Raw genomic sequence first — 21944 nt, 5'->3', positions numbered from 1 at the left:
ACAAAATCATGAAAACATAGAAACACAAAATATAACAAGTATGATAATAACAAGATCAATGGATAAACAAAGTAAGAAACAGGAAAATACAATAAATGTAATAAGTAATGATAAAGAAAAAGAAACCAGTAATGTAATACAAATAGAAAATACAGATGTTAAGGAAAGAGAGATAGAAAATGAAACACAAAATAGTCTTGAAACACAAATATCTCAAAGTGAAAAAGAAACAACACCCACATTTGCATTAGAACAAATGAATGACAATATTATTGGGAAAATTTATTCAAGAATATTAGATAAAAACAATAATAATCCAATGGAGAAATTTTGTATAGAGAATAAAATATTATTTAGACAAACAAGTAAGGATAACAAGAAAATAAAACAACTTGTCTTACCACAGAAATATTGGAAAGATGTTTTAATCATGACACATGATAATAACTTAGCAGCACATAGGGGAGTAAAGAAATGTTATAGGAATTTGTCAAAACAAGTATTTTGGCCCAAAATGAAAGCAACAATCAACAAATACATAAACTCATGTGACATATGTCAAAAGAGATCTAACAAAAGCCTAGTGAATAAAGCACCTATTCAAGAAATGGATGAACCTACAGCACCATTTCAGAAAGTATCTATTGATTTAATAGGTCCTTTAATTCAAACTGAAAATAATAACAAATACATTCTAACAGTAATAGACATGTTTAGTAGATATCCAGAGGCAATCCCATTATCAAATACAAGTGCAGAAAATATCATTAATGCCATAACTCAAAAAGTAATTACAAGACATGGTATACCTAAAATTATATTGAGTGATCAGGGATCTCAGTTTAAGTCAGAACAATTTAAGAAATGGACTAAACAATACAATATACAACACATATACTCTTCGGTTTACCACCCGGAGAGTAACGGTTTATGTGAACGATATGGTGGATCATTAAAAAGATCACTAACAAAGATAATTCAGAATAATCAGAACAAGTGGGATCATTACATTAACTATGTACTATTTGCTCATAGAAACAACATCCATGAAGCAACACAATTCTCACCATATGAAATAATACATGGAAGAAAACCCAGAGATGAATTAGATGTTTTTAAAGAAAATCTAATAGATAATGAGAATAAATTAAATAATGACAGTGAAACAACAATCACAACAGAATTAAAAGAAATATGGACTCAAGCATATAACAACAATAAGAAGTATAAACAAAGTGCTCATGAGAATATAAATAAGAAAAGACAATTGAAAACACTAGAAGTAGGAAACAATGTATTAATATTGATAAATGACCTGAAAAATAAAATTGGTAAACAATGGAAAGGTCCATTTAAGGTGATAAAACAAATTAGTGATGTGAATTATCAAATTGAAATAAATGGGAAAATTAAAACATATCACATAAATAATTTGAAACTGTATCATGATAGAGAAGATGAGTTGATACAAAACATTCAGGAGGAAATAGAAAATAAATTTTCAGAAAGAGAAGAATGCTTGATGATAATAACAAATGAAAATCATAATGAAAATGATATTAAGGAAATACCTGTAATAGAAACAAAAGAGAATCAAACTTGGCAAAAGATTAATCTTAATAATTTAACTAAGGAAATGTCAAAAGATATAACTAAAATAATACAGGAATACAAAGAAATTTTTTCCAGTATACCAGGAAAAACTAATATTATTAAACATGACATTAAAGTAACAGATCCAAAACCTATCAAGCTTAAGCCATATAGAATACCGCTACATTTACAAGACAAAGTAAAGAGAGAAATAGACAATTTACTAGAATCAGGTATAATTGAACCATCAACATCTCCTTATGCTTCACCAATTGTGATAGCCAAAAAGAAGAATGGAGATATACGGTTATGTATTGATTATAGGAAACTTAACAACATCACAGAATTTGACCCATATCCAATGCCAAATATAGAGGATATTTTACATAAATTAAATGGAGCAAAATTTTTTACTAAATTAGATTTAACTAAAGGTTATTGGCAAATACCTTTAACAGAAAATGCAAAACCTTACACAGCATTTGTAACACCATATGGTATTTTTCAATGGAATTATATGAGTTTTGGATTAGTAAATGCACCTGCCACATTTAATAGAATGATGAACATGATAATTGGAAACAAAGAAAATGTTATTTGCTATTTGGATGACATATGTATTTTTAATAATAGTTGGGAGGAACATTTGGTAGATGTAAAAGAAGTATTCAAAATAATAAAAGAAAGTGGACTTACAATTCAAGCAGAAAAAGTAGAAATAGGATTGGAGGAAATAATTTTCTTAGGACATAAAGTAAATAACAACATGATTAGCCCTATTGAAGATAACATAAAGAAAGTACTTAATATTGAAATACCTACAACAAAAAGACAAATTAAAAGCATATTGGGAATAGTAAATTATTACAGAAAGTTTATAAAGAACTTAGCAGAAATAGTGAATCCACTAAATGACTTACTTAAAAAAGGAAAACCTCAAAAAGTAGTTTGTAATGAGGAATGTGTGAAAGCTATTGACAGAATTAAAGATGTTTTTAGTCATGAACTAATATTAAGACTACCTGATAAAGACAAAATATTTTATGTCACAACTGATGCATCTGGTAATGCTATTGGTGGTTGTTTAATGCAGAACTATGATAACTTACATCCTATATTATATGTAAGTAGAAAATTGTCAGAGGCAGAGAAAAAATATAGTGTCATTGAAAGAGAAGCCTTAGCTGTAATATGGGTAATTACTAAGCTAGAGAGTTATTTAATAGGAAGGAAATTCATATTATTAACTGATCATAAACCTATTCAATATATACAGCAAAAGAGCATGAAAAACAGTCGTGTTTATAGATGGTTCTTAGCACTACAGGAATATAAATTTGAAGTGAAAGCTATTAGTGGATCTGTGAATATTGTAGCTGATCTATTGTCTAGAATGACATTGAAATGAAATACTTTTGTAAATAAACTATGATTATATTGAGTATGTAATATATATTAATATATTGACACCATTTATATGTTATGAAAAAGGGAGATAAGTAAATTTGATGTTAAGCATTTAAAAGTAAGTATGGATATATTTTTTTTTGTGTGAATCATTTCATATATCATTGACGAAAGTTAGTTCTATGGAAAAGGGTGAGTATAAAAGAAAAATGGACAAAAGCGTATAAAAGGGTGGTAAGAAAAAATGTATTGAATGTGTAAATAAAGTTTGTAATTGTTTTTTGAAATATTGTATTTTATCAGATTACTGCCAGTGAAGAACATTTGAGATGTGTAGGACATGCCCATAAGATGCCACATTTTCCTCCATGATGAACGGTGTACCAATGAAGATGATTTTGGAATGTTATGAACTGTTATGAACATTGAATATGAGGAACTGTCAAGATGAAGATGTCAAGATGAAGATGTCAAGATTTTATGTTTGTGGTCTTCCCCTTAAATTGAAAATGCCCTTGTAAGACTTGACAGTAGTGGAAAAATATTGACATATTTTTTTTCAAGGGGGGGAGGAATCTGTTAGACACCTTATTTATATAGGTTAGTTATTTTAGTTATTTAGCGACGCACCATAGTAGACGCATATTGAACGGGACTAGTGACGTTTGGGATATGTTGGGTTAGAGACCGGAAAATCAGTTAGCGTTAGAACACTCCAGGGTAACGACGTGTTTAGTGACAGAGACTTCTACTGTGGCCTTTTATCATAATAAATATATATTAACTTGTTCATCATCGTTGACTACATCTCTTCACCTGTTACAATTGATGTGCCAGTTCTTGTTTGTGTTGTTGGTCAACTACACGTAATACACCCGAACAATTACACCCAAACGATTGCAGAGTAATTGGTTGACTTCAAGACAGCCTGAACTAGCAACATCACAATCCGTAGTCTAGCTTGGATCGAATTAGACTCCGATAGAGCAGCAGCAAGGTATCTCTGTCAGCTCCCCAGTCCGTATGGCTGAGTACTCTTAGTATGTTTAATGACTTTTGGCATTTCTTCCTAAGTTCCTTAATGTGGGGGAGAAAATTAAATTTGGAATCTAAGGTGAGGCCTAAAAATTTTGTAGTTTTCACGACAGGGATCTTCTTTTTGTGTATAAATAGTTCAGGGTCTGGGTGGAGTCTCCTTAGATTACAAAAATGCATACTAACTGTTTTGGAGTCTGAGAATTTGAAACCATTATAGTTTGCCCAACCCTGAATTTTGTTTAAACATAACTGTAATTTCCTTTCTAAGGTGTTCATGTTTTTCCCATAAGTAAGAATGACAAAGTCATCGACATACAAAGAGCACTCTATGCCAGGGGACAGCGCATTTATGATGCTATTTATTTTAATGTTGAACAGGGTGACTGACAGAATGCTGCCCTGGGGTACACCCATTTCCTGGTCATGAGTGTCAGAAGCGGAGTTGCCCACTCGGACCTGGAATTTTCGATCTTTCAGGAATTCCTCCACAAAGCGGGGGAGGTGTCCCTTAAGCCCCATAAGCGCCAGGTCACGTAGAATGCCATGTTTCCAGGTTGTGTCATAGGCCTTTTCTATATCGAAGAATACAGCTACTAGATGTTCTCTTCTGAGTAATGCATTTCTAATATAAGCTTCCAGCCTTACCAGGTGGTCAGTTGTTGTCCGCCCCTGCCGGAATCCGCACTGGTAGTTTGAGATCACTTTATTCCTTTCCAGGTACCAGACCAGCCTACTGTTAATCATTCTTTCCATGGTTTTGCAGATGCAGCTTGTTAGTGCTATTGGTCGATAGTTAGCTGGGTCAGAGCCGTCTCTTCCCGGTTTAGGTATCGGTATAACTGTGGCTTTCCTCCAGCTGTTTGGGAAAGCGCCTGTTTGCCACACACAGTTATAGACCCCTAGTAGGACTGCCAATGAGGGTTCGGGAAGGTGCTTGAGGAACTGGTAATGGATTTCGTCTTCTCCAGGCGCTGTGTCATGTGACTTGTCCAGCGATTCCCTCAGTTCCTCAAGCGAGAACGGTTTGTTGTAGTCTTCATTGTTCTCTGACCTGAAATCAATGGGGTGTCTTTCCTCCCTGGTTTTGACTTTTTGGAACTCTGGCGTGTAGTGTGCAGTGGATGATTTTTCTGCTATTGAGGATGCAAGGCAGTCAGCTATTTCTCTGGGGGACGTGACAGTTCGTCCTTGGTTTTTCAAATGCCCTATTGCATTTGATTCTTTCCCTTTGATTCGCCTTACTGCCTTCCAAACCGCTCTAGCAGAAGTTTTGGCATCCAGACTGCCGACAAAACTTCTCCAGGAATTCCTTTTGGCTGACCGTATGGTTTGTCTAGCCTTTGCTCTAGCTATCCTGAATAGCTTTAGGTTTTCCTGGGAAGGATTCTTTATAAATGCAGCCAGTCGTTTTTTCCTATCACCAATAGCACTTTTGCAAGCTGTATCAAACCATGGTTTGCTAGGCCGTTTTGGATTTGCAGAGGTTAGGGGTACAACTTTCCTGGCTATACTTAGTAGCTTGCTAGCAAAGGTATCAGCTGGGTTCTGTTCATGGAGGATATTTTCTGTGATATCCTCAGAGCATCTTTTTTGGAATTGTTCCCAATCGGCCTTATTCAGTTTCCACCGCTGAGGTCGTCCCAATGAAGGGAGATTGTTAGTAATGATGATTGGGAAGTGATCACTTCCCCGTAGATCATTGCTAACTGACCATTTAAAATCGTCCAGAAGTCCGGGGACGCATACGGTGAGGTCAATGCATGTGAATGATCCAGTTCCTGGGTGCAAGTAGGTCGGTGATGCATCATTAAGTATGCATAAATCATGTTGGAGGAAGATATCCTCCAGCATACGACCTCTTGTGTCGGTATTGTTGGATCCCCACATGGTGTTATGGGCATTGAAATCCCCAAGGATTAAATAAGGCCGGGGGAGTTGTTTCAATAGGTCCTCCATGTCTGTTCGGTTTAATGGAGCGCCTGGTGGTAGATACAGGCTGCAGCAAGTGATAACCTTGTGAAGGGTTATCCTAGCTGCTACGGCCTGTAGTGTGGTCTGTAGTTCTACCCTCTCATGGGGGATGCTATCCTTCACAAGGATACAGACTCCACCTGATGCTCTCTCTGCATCCTCAACATTCTTGGTGTAAGCACGGTAGCTTCGGAAGCTGATGCAATCTTTCAGAAATGTTTCCTGTAAGCAGACAGCTACAGGAGTCTCAGAGTCCATCAGTAGCTGCATTTCCTCGTAATTGGCCTTGAAGCCTCTACAATTCCACTGTACAATTCTGGAATCCATGGCTTATTCTAGATGACCTACTTGGAGCTATTTGGCCTTGGGAGGCCCCCGGAGGGGTTTCCCTTTATTCCAGTGACCTTGGTATTTTTATTCTTGGGTTTGGATGGAGAGGAGGACAACCCCCTTTTGGGGGAAGTCTTTCTCTCTGGAGAGGGGAGATCCCTCTGGTTAGAGCGGAGGTTATTTCCTCCTCTCTCACCTCGGGCATCCTCTCCGCTTTGATTTCTCCCCTTAGGGAGTTGGTCAACCTCTAACTCGGTAGAGGTTGGGGTGTCTGGCTGGGTTCTCTGAGGAGAACCTGTGTCAGACATGATGTCTCCGGGTTCTCCCGGAGTATTGGTTTTGACATGCTGCTCAGTCTCCATGCTCTCATCAGCGAGCACAGAGAACCTGTTCTTTAGCATGACAACAGGGCTTTCTTGTTTCTTCAGAGGTGTGTTCTTTGGCGGTGTTTTCTTCTGAGTTGGGGGAGGAGGAGGGGGTGGTGGGGTCAATGTGTCCGTCTGTGTGGCTATGGATCTTCCTTTCTTAGCAACAGCCTGGGCGTATGTCTTTGTCAAGCCGAATTGGCCCTTGGGTAGGGCCAGTACAGCCGATTTCGCCTGGCTAAAGGTACATCCGTTTCTTGCCTTGTACTCCTGCACGGCAACCTCCTGTTTCCACACAGGGCAGTCCTTGGAGTTGGCTGAGTGGCCAGCTTGACAGTTTGGGCATTTGAACTGGGCTGTGCAGCCCTTGTCCTCATGACCCTCTCCAGCACATCTGGCACACACAGTGTTCCTCTTGCAGACTGCCGCGCCGTGTCCATAACCCTGGCACTTGAAGCACCTCATGGGGTTAGGTATGTAGGGCCTCACTGGAACTCGTAGGTATCCTGCCTTCACATACTCTGGCGGTGTCCTAGTTCCGAATGTGAGGATAATAGTGGCGGTTTTGACCTCCTCACCCTCCCTGCGCCTGGTAATGCGCCGGGCATGGGTGACTCCTTCAATGCCCTCCACTATTTCCTTCTCGGAACATTCCAGTAGGTCCCTAGAGCTGATTACACCTCTGCTGGTGTTCAGACTCTTGTGTGGCATGACTTCCACTTGGAGATCACAGAGTCTTCTGCATCTTAAAAGCCCATCAGAGTGTGTCTGGCTGTCTACTTCTACAAGGAGTTCCATTGTTTTGTGTAGCTTAGACACACTCTTGGGCTCTCCCACTACTGACTTGAGTCCCTTATAGATAATAAAAGGGCTCAATTTGGTCAGGCTTTTTCCCTCCTCTGTGCATCTAACCACCAGAAATGATGGCCAGGTGGCACAGCTTTTTGGGACCTCCTCTTTTTTATCGTCGATTCGACGTTTCTTGCCCAGACATAGGTCTGGGGCAAGTAGTTTTGTGTGTGTTTTTTTGTCCATATATATTTTGGTTAATTCGGCACCTGTGCTCCCCACCCGCCATCGAGTCCAACAAGGGGACGGGCCATTCGGATGTCCAGAATGAGCCCGCCAGGGCTACACAGGTGCTATACTCAGTCAGCTGCTACATCGGACATGTGTCCGATACAGCAGCTCCCTGATTGACCCTCCAGCCACCGCCCTCCAGCATAGGTCGACGACCTATGCTGGTAGCTCGGCATGACCAGCCGGTTGACCCAGAGCGGGCCATCTGGGTCTCAGGTCTAGGGCAACTTGGAGCCAAAGTATTGTGTTGTTGTGGTTTATCCTCAGATAGCCACCACTCAAACACCAGGATCTCTTTATCCCCCCTTACCCGTCGCAGTCCACGGCAAACGGACTGGTCTAGGACGTAGTGAGAATTTAAAGTTAAGGAGACAGTGTGATGATCATTGAAGGCAGACTTAGGAAAAGAGGAGGCAGACACAATGATAGAAAAGAAGTAGGGCACTTTTGAGCTCCAAAAGTGCTAAGGAAAGAGGAGCGCAGTTTAACGTCATGTCTCGGGACGCTATATCAAGATTACTTGACAATATTGAGCGCAAAGGAAAGGAGAAGACTGATGTAGGTCAATGGGTATAATTAAATGTTTAATTTAACCTGAAACGAAATCAAAAATCAATTTGTCAACAATAAAAAAAAAAGATCTTTCTGGATATTTTTGTTTATTTACTTACCCTGTATGAGGCAGTGTGTTGTTTCTCTTAATCTTGTTATCACATACTGGAGGGACACAGAGGGTTGCTAGTTCTAATCTTGTTATCAAATAATGAACTTTGTACCAACATTGGTGATCTAGAAAGAGAAAATGCAAACATGCAACTGTAAATCTTTTGTGTCCCTAAGTACAAACTTGAAAGGAGTTTCTATAATGGTAGTCTTGTAGCTGTACACAATGAAGATTGTAATCCAGTATCAAACCTATACTTCGCAATAATGAGAAAGGTTAGAAATTCTTCATACATTTTCTAGATCTACAAAGGAGCTTTAAACCGATTAGGTATTTCAATTATCGGGCAATGCTTCGCAGCCTTAAATTGGCGCCTAAGTCAATTGCACTGGTGGGGATGGAAGTGAACAAACATGTCACTATCCACAAACTGTTCCTCGAGGGGCCGTTTTTCTTGCAGACAACTGCATGGCTGATGTGATACAGAGAATAAATATGGGGGGGGGGGGAGGGGGGGGGGAGTTTCATCGGTGTGCTCGGCCTCTCTCCATTCCTAGTGTCTTGATATAAGACCCATCAGTAATAGGGATGTAACAAATTACATGTGCTTTTATCCCTCCTAGACATTAGTTTAGACAGGCCGTTGTAGAAAGCCAAATCAGCAAGACTTATCATTGTTAGCTTTATATAACATTTGTAGGAAAAAAATGATAATGATAATTGAACATAATTAAGAAAATGTTAATAAAACATTGTATTCCCATTGGCAAATAGAAATACGAAAATAACATCTTGAAAATAAATAACATATGAAAAGAAAAAAATGTGTCCTATTTCTCAATGTGTCCTATTTTTCAATGTGTCCTATTTCTCAATGTGTCCTATTTCTCAATGTGTCCTATTTCTCAATGTGTCCTATTTCTCAATGTGTCCTATTTCTCAATGTGTCCTATTTCTCAATGTGTCCTATTTCTCAATGTGTTTATTTCTCAATGTGTCCTATTTCTCAATGTGTCCTATTTCTCAATGTGTCCAATTTCTCAATGTGTCCAATTTCTCAATGTGTCCTATTTCTCAATGTGTCCTATTTCTCAATGTGTCCTATTTCTCAATGTGTCCTATTTCTCAATGTGTCCTATTTCTCAATGTGTCCTATTTCTCAATGTGTCCTATTTCTCAATGTGTCCTATTTCTCAATGTGTCCTATTTCTCAATGTGTCCTATTTCTCAATGTGTCCTATTTCTCAATGTGTCCTATTTCTCAATGTGTCCTATTTCTCAATGTGTCCTATTTCTCAATGTGTCCTATTTCTCAATGTGTCCTATTTCTCAATGTGTCCTATTTCTCAATGTGTCCTATTTCTCAATGTGTCCTATTTCTCAATGTGTTATCGAACGAAAGTTTAATATGCCAGCTGCTTTAGAAACATGCTATTTGGGCAGACAAATCATTTGTCGAGACTCCGTTAACATCGTAAGGCTTGTAAAGGGGTCCCTGAACTGAACAAGTTTACAAGCTTATAAAGGGGGTCCCTGAACTGAACAAGTTTACAAGCTTATAAAGGGGGTCCCCGAACTGAACAAGTTTACAAGCTTATAAAGGGGGTCCCTGAACTGAACAAGTTTACAAGCTTATAAAGGGGGTCCCCGAACTGAACAAGTTTACAAGCTTATAAAGGGGGTCCCTGAACTGAACAAGTTTACAAGCTTATAAAGGGGGTCACTAAACTGAAAAAGTTTTAAAATCTCTTGTCTTACTGGAATGAAATTCATCCAATACAAGTAACTAGTTGACTATGTAACTGCTAGACACACAACGATGTCACTTTGGTGGTAAACTAAATAGAAGTTAACTAATTACATTACATTATTCCTACATATTCATATGTTTATCATAATGACTAGTCTAAGCATTGAAAGATTTAGGATGAGAACAGTATTTCAAGAGACTAAGCATACCCAGCTGCGACCTACATATTTTGCCCTTTTTGAGGTGGCTGTCCGCTGGGGGTCTACTTTCTGTATTCGGCGTCAACGCCAATCTTCTTTTTAGGCTAATTCATCACAAAAAAAAAACAACAAAAAAAACTAAAGCGTATTGCGTTGTAATAAAAAAAAAGATGATGTCCAGTTGGAAGTGTGAATATATTTGTGGAGAGGCTTAGTGACAAGTCTTTGAAAGGTCATTAATTAGTTTAAAGCTAAGTGAAAATTACTAGTTAAAGAAACAAGGAAATTTGAAGGAATGAAGTTATAAAAATCCTCGTCCATTCCTCAACCTTATTTCATTTCAAATGAAACATTTAGGAATCTTGGCGAAATAAAAGTAGTCTGTTTTTCGTCTCTTGGTGTAAATCAAAAAGAAATACGAAATAGCCCTCTAATAGTCTTCTAAGAGTCTTCTAATAGTCTAATAGTCTTCTAAGAGTCTTCTAGTATTCTTCTAATAGTCTAATAGTCTTCTAAGAGTCTTCTAATAGTCTAATAGTCTTCTAAGAGTCTTCTAATATTCTAATAGTCTTCTAATATTCTAATAGTCTTCTAATATTCTAAGAGTCTTCTAATATTCTAATAGTCTCTAATATTCTAATAGTCTTCTAAGAGTCTTCTAATAGTCTAATAGTCTTCTAAGAGTCTTCTAATATTCTAATAGTCTTCTAATATTCTAATAGTCTTCTAATATTCTAATAGTTTTCTAATAGTCTTCTAATATTCTAATAGTCTTCTAATATTCTAATAGTCTTCTAAGAGTCTTCTAATATTCTAATAGTCTTCTAATATTCTAATAGTCTTCTAATATTCTAATAGTCTTCTAAGAGTCTTCTAATATTCTAATAGTCTTCTAATATTCTAATAGTCTTCTAATATTCTAATAGTCTTCTAAGAGTCTTCTAATATTCTAATAGTCTTCTAATATTCTAATAGTCTTCTAATATTCTAATAGTCTTCTAATATTCTAATAGTCTACTTCTAATAGTCCTTTAATCTTTCTACGATATCTCCTATTGTTTATCTTAAGTGTATCAAATTGATTTCCGAGTTCTATACACGCCCCATATTCTGGTCATTTCGGCTGTAGTCATGAAAGGAAATAATTCGTTCCGTCATCTTTTCCTTACCAAGACTGGAGAGACAATGGCCGTCAGAGCAATGATAAGAACTAGATAACAGCTAGTACTGCAATGACAAAATATATCATAACAACCAAGACACCAGGGCAATGACAAAATAGATGACAACAACCATAACAACTACAGAGAAAAAAATCTTTGTTTTCATATTAGATGTTCAAGCACATGAAGAGTTTCAGCCCTGGGGCTAGCACTTGATTAAATTTGATCAAAACCAGAGTGCTGGTTTCAAACAGAAACACAAATCACTGCCGGGGGGAGGGAAGCTTAGGAATGTTTTTGTAACATATTCAAAAGGTTGTTATGACCACCAGGACATAAAATATGCATTGGGTAGCATAAGCTTCTTTTTGGAAAATCATCCTGTGTACGCCTTACTGCTTGCTATGGGCTGGGGAGGGGGGTGTAATACTCATCAGATAACAAAAGGCCTAAGTACTTATTTATCAATAGACTAATGTAGGAGAAGTTTGAACTAAAAGTAACAGCATGAAAATATAAGAATAAGTTTAAATAGAACCGAGGTCGTTACTCTCGATGTTAATAGAGACGTATAATAAAAACTAAAATTAATCCTTCACAAGAGTATTGAGAACCTGAAATAAGAATAGAATTAAAGCTATATACATTTATCTCGAGTATTCTATGCTGTCATCAACGCGACAAATTCTAATGGTTCTTTTCTGAATTCTTTTTTTTTTTTTCGAAATGAGTTGTTCTGTATCTCTGACCTGTATTCAGTTACATCACGTGGTTAGGGTCGTTGTTGGAGGACATTGTCATTTCAATAAATTGCATAATTTTAGCTTTTTGCTGTTTATTTTTTATTTTGCTGTTTCATTTGGGGTCCACCAAAATCAATTCGCCTAGGAGCTCCTATTATCTAAGGCCGGTCCTGCATAAATGTAGTATATTTATATAATAATTATTGTAACATTTGCATCAATGAAAGATATCTAGATCTAGACCATAATTTTCAAATAACAGTAAAATTCAATTCGACCATAAAATGTAAACAACACTACCACCTGACATGAAGAAATACGGAACAACCATTTTGACTTTGTATAGCGCAACTTTCATCCAATCTATATTGTGGACCAGTTGGGGGGGTGGGGGTGGGAGGGCGGATCTGGGAGAAGGTTTCTGCGCTGCTTTTAGACACTCAACGAAAGCACTCAACAAACAGCTTTGCTGGAGTCAGGTTTCGAGCATGAGCCCCCCGATAGGTAGCCAAGCGGCTTATATATCTCAGCCACATATCTTAGATTTCAGAGAATTGACCAGCAAGTCAAGGGGAGAGATCACGGTCCGTTGATTTAGAAGAAAATAATATTGTAGTTATACTCACTATACTAACCAAACAAACATCAGGAGACGTTTTATTAACCATTAAAGTGCTGAGCTGTTTTACAATGGGTGCATATAAAATGGAATTACAATTCTATGTTTGGCGGCAAAACTACCACACGCGCCTTAAGGGTTAAGTCACCATCAAGTTGGGAAAACATGGTCTTTATATCTCGTAATTCTGTGCTTTCATTATTTTTTGTGGCATTAGATTATCAGATCTCTAAATGTAGATTTCATTCAAATTGCGTCCATAAACTTAAACGTCTAGACCAAAACTTTCAGTCCCCATCTTCAACATCTAAACCCAAACCTTACCTCTTATCTCTATCCCAAACACAAACTTGAGCGTCCTACCATCAGAAAAAATAGTTGGAGGATGTCGCAAAAACACCAAGGTACATCTTCAAGTTACTGGACGTGCTGGGACTTTGTCGTATCTAACAATGTTTCTTTCTAATTGTCCTTACTATTGCTAACGAAACATCCATACAGGAGGATACGTGGTCAGCGGACGCTTTCATCTAAACAACGCCCTTCACTCAGTCTAATTTGATGACCAGACGCTGGACACTGCGGCGGGCACTCAAGCTTCTGTTTCCAGTCACGACCTGTTGCATGTTGCACAACATGGTCACGTGACGCGGGGCAGGGTGCCCAGCACGTCCACCCCTATACAGAGTGTGACCTGGCTAGATCACATTTAATAGGACCAAAATAGCACTTGAGGTATTAATTAGTTGACCAGAGATGTCCGGGAGTCATGATGTCCAGTGATCAGTTAGAGGTCGCAATACCTCTCCCATCAACATATTGCATTCACTTCAACTAGAGTACACAGTTTAAAATGGATGACATCACGTGATAGACATCAACCTACGCAAGACGATTAAATAGATTGATTAACTTTCAACATGATTAACTTTCAGACAATTGTATGAATGTCACCAAATATTTGTATACTTGTAGTTTGAGCGGTAGTTTAATTTACGTATTGTTTTCTAACACATGGAAATCAAGACTAGTACTCTCAAAGCTCACGCTCTCTCTCTCTCTCTCTTTGTATGTTTGTGTGTGTGTGTGTGTGTGTGAGTGAGTGAGAGAAATTGTTAAGCGCCTGATCTAAAAAAAATGATTTTTATGAGCCATTTAGTCAGTGGAAAATTTGAAGGGCCGTGGGGCGTCTTTCTGACCGGACGCCAGTCTACATCATAAGTTTCAGCACGAGATAGATCTTTAGGACGACGTTACATACCTAACAAGCACAGAAGTAAATACGCGAGCAAGGTCAAGGTCCTCCTAATGTTTGGCCGTGGTGCTCTGAGCGAGGCTTAACAAAAAAAAAAACACATAATTATCTTAAACTAATGGATACTCAGAGAGAACAACTATTAGAATAGGCATTCAGAGAAAGAGATTCAACCAAAGAGAAAAGAGAGAAAAAGATTGAACAAACACGAAGAAAGAAATATAGGATGAGAGACATTTCCGGTTCTTGAAGGATCAGTCATTAAAAGTACAAAATAGATTATCAAGCTGCCTCCGCAATTAGAACTTTAAATGTACGGTAAGTGGCGAAGTCTGCGAATAAATTATAAAATGTTGTTTGTGTGTGTGTGTGTGTGTGTGTTTATGATCGTATTATCATATGAACTGTCAGACTCAGGCAATATGTTGATATGTTTAGCAAGCATCAACATAAAGGAGATTCTCAAATTTATATTTATTATTTTATGCTTGTATCTAAAAAGTTGTTTTAAAATGTTTTGACTTCTAAAAGGCTTCCTTAGGCATTATGTTTACAATTATACACACTTCATACTGCTAACAAAGACACACACTCACACACAAACAAACAAAAAACAAACATAAAACAGCAAACAGATAAACTAGCGCTGAAAGCCAACATATCTGCCATACCAGAAGATTTTACGTAACCTGGTCGAGAAATACTTAAGGAGACAACAGGGATGAAAGTTCGCGCATTTGTCAATATTTAGCTCCACTGTGAATGTTTAGCTCCCATGTGAATGATTAGCTCCAACGTTCCTTAACCGTGAAAATAGCCACGTTTATCTGTTTACTGTAAAGATCCTCATTATTACCGTCTGGAATCAAACAAATATAGACCTAGGCTAAGTAATGTAGGGAAGTAGCAGAGTTCAAATCAATAGTTCACATATCGAGAATTTTAAGCCTTTTCGTGCCAAAGTTCATCAGAAATTTGATTGTGACAATAGAAAGAAAATAAAGATGTATGTGATCTTTTCATTTTCCTGTGTGTATGTGTGTACATGTGTGTATGTGTATGTGTTTGTGTATCCAATGGCTCTGAATGTAATTGTATGCCACAATGCATTTTGTCCCTGTTGTGAAGTAATGTCACGTTGAATTGACTTACACCTTATCGAAAGTTTTAATAAAACTCCACTTATTAATAAAAAAAAAATATGGAAAAGATGCCATACTATAAAAAGAGAGTACTGTATCTTAAATTTAATTTTTCTTTTTTTTTTAATCTATTTAATGTAACTTAAATTTAATTTTTCTTATTTAATATGCATATTTTAGTAACAAAAAATGTACATTTTAAAAGTTTACGCTATGTAGTAAATCCTGAGTATATTACGAGTATACTAAAAGCGGACACTTTCTAACGAAGACAATGTTGTCAACTGTAACGTTTAAAGTATGGTTAGTAAAAAGGCGAAAAAAATGTTCATAACAGTAAAGTTACTGACCCGTTCGAAATAAAAAAAATTTTCTCTGTTGTGAGGGCCCATATGTTATGGAGCCTCCTGGGCTGTAGCCATGCCTGCCCTCCCTTAAATCCGGCCCTGAACGCAAGTGGAGATTTACGATTTTTTTTCTCATCTTAAATGAAGCCAAACATAAGCGGTCTTTGCAGTACTCGGGGTTTAGGGCGAATTTCATATGAAGGGCCTAACATTAACTCTGATACCGTAGTACTACCGTACATATAAGTGCGTGGGATAGATCACACATATATTGAGGTAATGTAGGCTAAGGATCTCCACATCGTTGGGCCCCATAGGCGCCCTTGTTTGCCACCCCTGCCTCTGAACTAAAGCTTTTCCTAATAATACACATGTAATTTTTTATTCGCTAAATGTTGCTACAGTACACTACACTGCCTATAGATTTCAAGAGGAAAGTCCCAACACATTCGATTTATCGCACCGAATCTTAGCTTCTAATTTTCTTTCACCAGAAAACAAATTATGTCTGGTTTTATCTCCCTTTGCCGATGGCGGGCACCAATACAATATGGAATGATACCAGAATAGTCAAAACTATCCAGGGCAAGGAGCTTGCTAGCATTTAAAGTTCTTGATTATTTGTGCTGACATCAGAAATGCAGCTAGAAACTAGGTCTTTATATCGAGGAGGCGAGGCGGCGGATTTTTTTTCTTTTCATCTAGAAAATAATGTTTTTCCTGCGCAAGCCGTGGACTGTTTTATTTTCCACGCCACCGTATGTTGCAATATTGCAATAACTGCGAGTTGGCCAAACCTTAGTATCTATTTTTATATAGATCTATATTCTACGAATCCACTAACGTTGATCACCATGAGTAGGTGAAAATATAATATAAACATGCACACATCAGTACAGGTGAGAAGACTAGAATAAACTATAAGGGTTTTAATGTGAACAAGGTCTTGCGTTGTTCTGGGATGGACTTGAATTGAAAAAAAAAAAGTTATCGGGAATAGGTTATAGTTATTAAAATAGATATTAAGAGGAAACAGTAAACACGTAATCACGAGAGGAGTCAGTTCAAGTCCCCATTAAAAACTCATAACTGAGGTTTAAATACTGATAATTTAGCTTTAATGCTTAAAGACAGTCTTACAATTCAGAATTAGATCTAGACTAGAAAGTCAAGCGACCAAAGAACTAATATACAACATGATAGATGTTTACATAAAAAAAAGGAAAGTATCCTTTTATTGTTTTGTTTTATTTTAAAAAGAAACTAAATTTAAAAAAAAAATACGCAATCAGGTAATTAAAAATATCACATCAATAGTTCAGTAGCCAGCGTTATCTAACAATCAATCAATGAAACACTCACTCAATCAATTAATCAAACATTCAATCAATCAATCTATCTATCTATCCATCCGACAGATCGGATAAAATTAAGGCAGCAGTAATAAATTCCCAAACATCATTTGACCATCAACCCAGATGGTCAGTGGACTCAACATTAACATCATTTGACCATCAACCCAGATTGTTCGTGGACTCCACATTAACCCTTAACTCGCACCTACTCATGTTGTCTGGAAATAAATAAACTAAAAGAAGGAGTGTCAACCAGCAGTAATCATGACAGAATTTTTAAACAATCTTAGTGTAAACAGAGAGATGTCTTAAGCTCTATTAAAAAAAAAAAGAATTTAATATGAAAAGATACAAATCTACACGTAGATTCAGCCAAGTAAATGAACAGGCTTAACGCACGTTCTTGAACTATAAGAAACAGCTTGCACTTAAAATAATTGAGGATAAAAAACAATGTTTATGTGGGATTAATTTTTAGTGTAATAATCCCAAATATTCCCCAGTATTTACATCTGTAGATTACAAATAAAGCGCTATAAATTTCTTATCAGGATATAATTACCAAGCTTTAATCAAGTCACTCCGTCCATCTGTCTAGTGACTCTAGTCAGAATCTTGGTCACGTTATTTCTCACACTTTCCTATTGTTTGTTTTGTTTGTTTTACATAATTCGGATGTTCCTTCAGAGTTGAAGATAGTTTACTTCCTAGTCCAAACCTCCCGCAGGACGACGGGGGATGGGAGCGGGCAGGGTTTGAACCCTCGACCGTCGATAAATCCGAACGTCAGTCCAGCGCGCAAACCGCACGACCAGGCAGCCATCCTATTCTCGAATCAAGTTGAAAGTTTGAACAATTATTTATTTTTGATGAACACACACACACACACACACACACACACACAACATTGAAAAAAAAACTAATATGTGAATGAATTAGTCGTAATTGATTAATTTTGTTCTATGTATATAAATCGAAGGGGAGATAAGCCTTGTGTAGGCAACTTGGTCGTTCGGTAACAATTTTAAACTAACTATAAAACCTTCTATTTGTATAAGTACTTGAATAGCTCAGTGGCAAACATGTTGGCCTTCCATCTTGGAGGCTTGAGTTCAAATAAAGACTCGATCAACTTTTTTTTTTTTTTTTTGAAAGATTTTGAAAAAGCTGCACGGAAACCTTCTCCCAGATACCCCCCCCCTCCCAAAAATGGTCCACAAAATTGATTGAACCAGGGCGCACTGAGCATCCTATAGGAATGAAAGAAATAAATGAAAAGAGTTAATAATGTTATTTCCAATTTCACAAATTTATTATTGTCACTCTAGATCTATTAAACATTAATTATAAGATTGATACAAATAATGGATGCAATTTCACTCAAAATTGAGTCAAAATACGCTTTGCTTTTATTTAAAGTACTTTTGATATTTAATTTATTGTTAGGTCTATGTTTTGGTAGAAATCTTATAGGAAAAAGATTACAGTGTGTTTCCTTGTTCACGAAGCCAGAACCAACTATTACTCAGATCAAAGGAGAAACATTTATTTGAGGTGACTTTTTTTTTATCAAGAGTCTAGAATTGGATCTACATGTATAGACATTAGAGACTTTCTGTTTTTATATAGGCTATGCTTTATTTTCAAAAGTCTTGTTCCGAGTTACCTAGAATAGGCGATGGACAAAACATAATTCTCCCCCACTCACTCTCTCTCACTTCTCCTTTCTCTCTCTCCCTCTACCTCTCTTCTCCTTTCTCTTTCTCTCTCTCTCTCCCTCTCTTCTCCTTTCTCTATCTATCTTTCTGACGTTTTAGAAATCTGATTTTTTTAAAACAATGACACCTGTTTTTAATGAAGGAATATGTTAACTCTATTACAGAAATATAATTGCAATCTAATGGAGTAATTTCATCTGGTCATTGATTGGTCAACAAATATAGCTGTATCAGTGGCTCCTGTATTTGTAAGTTGTAATATAGAAACAGGTATCAAAAGATTCAAACTCAGGTATCAAAAGATTCAAACTCATATCCTATTTGATTTTTTGATATTACTTGTTACTTCTTTGTTTCGAATTGTGGACTCACAACAGACAAACACACACACACATATCTTTACAAAGTAGGAATAAAAAAAGGGGGAATCTGGGAGGGGTTTCATATTTCTCAATTCCGGACCGCCCATGTAACATGGCGTGTCAACATGCCGCCACTCGCCTGCCTCCACCTTCAGTTAGCCCAGCCTTGGTTAGTTCAAAACAAAACAACAACAAGGAGGACAACAACAAGGGAGATGACTTGGGCCACAACAACGTAACCCGGATGTGGCCACTGTGGCGAGGAAAAATGAGAGCGCGATTTGGATGCGTGAGTGAAAAAATTTTGGTGAGATGTGTGAGTACAAAGTAAGATCCAGGGGGCGGTGGAGTGAGTCTTGGTTAAGTGAGTAAACAAGAATGTCTTTTTAAAATCTACCTGTTAAAATGAAATGTTCCGTTTGAAATAGATTTCTGTAAGACGTTCCTGTGACTATGAAGATAATTATATCCTAGCCAGTAGGAGGCCAGGAGATGACGCAGGGACCCGGGTCCATCGTGACCACAGCCCAAAGCGAAAATACAATACAACAAGCAATTAATTAACTCTAGTCTCGCCATGTACCTACTGCATTAACTCTAGTCTCGCCATGTACCTACTGCATTAACTCTAGTCTCGCCATGTACCTACTGCATTAACTCTAGTCTCGCCATGTACCTACTGCATTAACTCTAGTCTCGCCATGTACCTACTGCATTAACTCTAGTCTCGCCATGTACCTACTGCATTAACTCTAGTCTCGCCATGTACCTACTGCATTAACTCTGAAAGTAATCTACAATTTATTCATTCATTCATTATTTATTTTGAATTCTAAGCTAAAGTTGAAATTGTTACATTTGATTTGGCGGTTCTCAAGTATTGTGGAGTGGAGTTGGAATCTTTAGTGCTGAAACAAATCATAAATAAACATGGCATGTAACATACAATAGCAGCACAAAGATAAAATGACATGAAACAGAGAATAGCAGCACAAAGATAAAATGACAAGTAACAGAGAATAGAAGCACAAAGATAAAATGGCATGAAACAGAGAATAGCAGCACAAAGATAAAATGACAAGTAACAGAGAATAGAAGCACAAAGATAAAATGGCATGAAACAGAGAATAGCAGCACAAAGATAAAATGACAAGTAACAGAGAATAGCAGCACAAAGATAAAATGACATGAAACAGAATAGCAGCACCAAGGTTATTGAGAGGGTGAAAAAAATGTGGTGACTTGAACCACGGACCTCTGAACCAGCCCCATCGCCCATCAGCGACCAGGTACCTGCCTGAGGACTCGGACATGACTTAACCATCGAGGTTCCCAAAAAAAAAAAAGATCCGCATCTTTACCTAGAGATACGTGATTAGGGGCCCCTCCCTTAGCCTGCCCACATTGTTTTGTTTTTCCAAATCGTCTTCTTAACCAATACTGTCTTCTGAAGTTTATAAATTCTGTTCAGTTGATAACATTGTTAGCGGACTGGGGTTCGATCGTATATCTTATAAAATGTTGACACACAGACCCCAGGAAGATGCAAACTTTAACTCTTTACATACTCAAAACATGAAGGTACATATAACTTTAACTCCTTACATACTCAAAACATGAAGGTGCATATAACCTTAACTCCTTACATACTCAAAACATGAAGGTACATATAACTTTAACTCCTTACATACTCCAAACACGAAGGTACATATAACCTTAACTCCTTACATACTCAAAACATGAAGGTACATATAAACTTAACTCCTTACATACCCAAAACATGAAAGTACATATAACCTTAACTCCTTACATACTCAAAACATGAAGGTACATATAAACTTAACTCCTTACATACTCAAAACATGAAGGTACATATAAACTTAACTCCTTACATACCCAAAACATGAAAGTACATATAACCTTAACTCCTTACATACTCAAAACATGAAGGTACATATAAACTTAACTCCTTACATACCCAAAACATGAAAGTACATATAACCTTAACTCCTTACATACTCAAAACATGAAGGTACATATAAACTTAACTCCTTACATACTCAAAACATGAAGGTACATATAAACTTAACTCCTTACATACTCAAAACATGAAGGTACATATCGGTTCTTGCGCTTCGTAAGGACAATTCAGAAGGTAACAGTGTTTTCTTTTTCCCTTCCCGTTTCTCTCTCTCACACACACACACACACACTCCACCCCCTCTTTCTCTTCTCTCTCTCTCTCACAAACACACACTCTTGCTCCGCCATCCCTTCAAGGTGGAAGCATTTCCAAGACTGAGGCTTGTTAGAGAAGATCTTCAAAAGCATTAACCGCTCATAGTCAATTAAACCTGATATGGCTATTTCCAGCATTTTAAACGCGCACAACAAGATCCTAAAATGCAGCCAGCAGAAATCAATAACAACAGGTGAGTTGGAGTAGTCTGCAACAAATAGCGTGGTGGTTGTAGCACAGAGTATCCCAGATAAACATAGTGATACATTTCCTTCATTTTTACTAGGAAATCAAATGTAGTGGCCATGAAACCGGATAGCCATTACAAACAAACAAAATGCTTCTCTTTATTAGTTGCCCTCCTATCTACATCCAATGAAATGAACAGTTTGTGAAAGTTTTCCAGACGCGATAAGACCATTTAGGTCCGGAGTTGAACAATTTCATCGCGTCTGTTACCTAGCGGATAACATTGACATTTAGCGTGGCCTCACGATTAGTGAAGATAACAGCACAAGATGTCAGGATTTACTTTCATTATTCAGAAAAAAGTGTCTGTGTTTCTTGAGTGTAAACTTCCTTGATTCTAGTTTTAGAAAAAAG

At 37.2% G+C, this 21944-nt stretch overlaps 1 protein-coding gene across 4 annotated transcripts in view; it reads right to left on the bottom strand.

Moving 5' to 3' along the window:
* Nucleotides 1–21944, bottom strand: part of LOC106072594 (beta-1 adrenergic receptor-like) — a 123171-nt gene that overhangs the window by 71115 nt on the left and 30112 nt on the right. For all 4 annotated transcript variants that reach the window (XM_056007459.1, XM_056007462.1, XM_056007436.1 and 1 more), the window contains exon 2: nucleotides 8456–8573. The gene's annotated coding sequence lies outside the window, so the exon portion shown is untranslated. The remainder of the gene's footprint in view (nucleotides 1–8455; nucleotides 8574–21944) is intronic.

Source organism: Biomphalaria glabrata, chromosome 1 (genome assembly GCF_947242115.1).
Source record: "Biomphalaria glabrata chromosome 1, xgBioGlab47.1, whole genome shotgun sequence".
In the NCBI taxonomy this organism is placed as follows: Eukaryota; Metazoa; Mollusca; class Gastropoda; family Planorbidae; genus Biomphalaria; species Biomphalaria glabrata.
The sequence above is the reverse complement of the archived record's forward strand: the minus strand, read 5'-3'. Positions and strand labels throughout refer to the sequence as shown.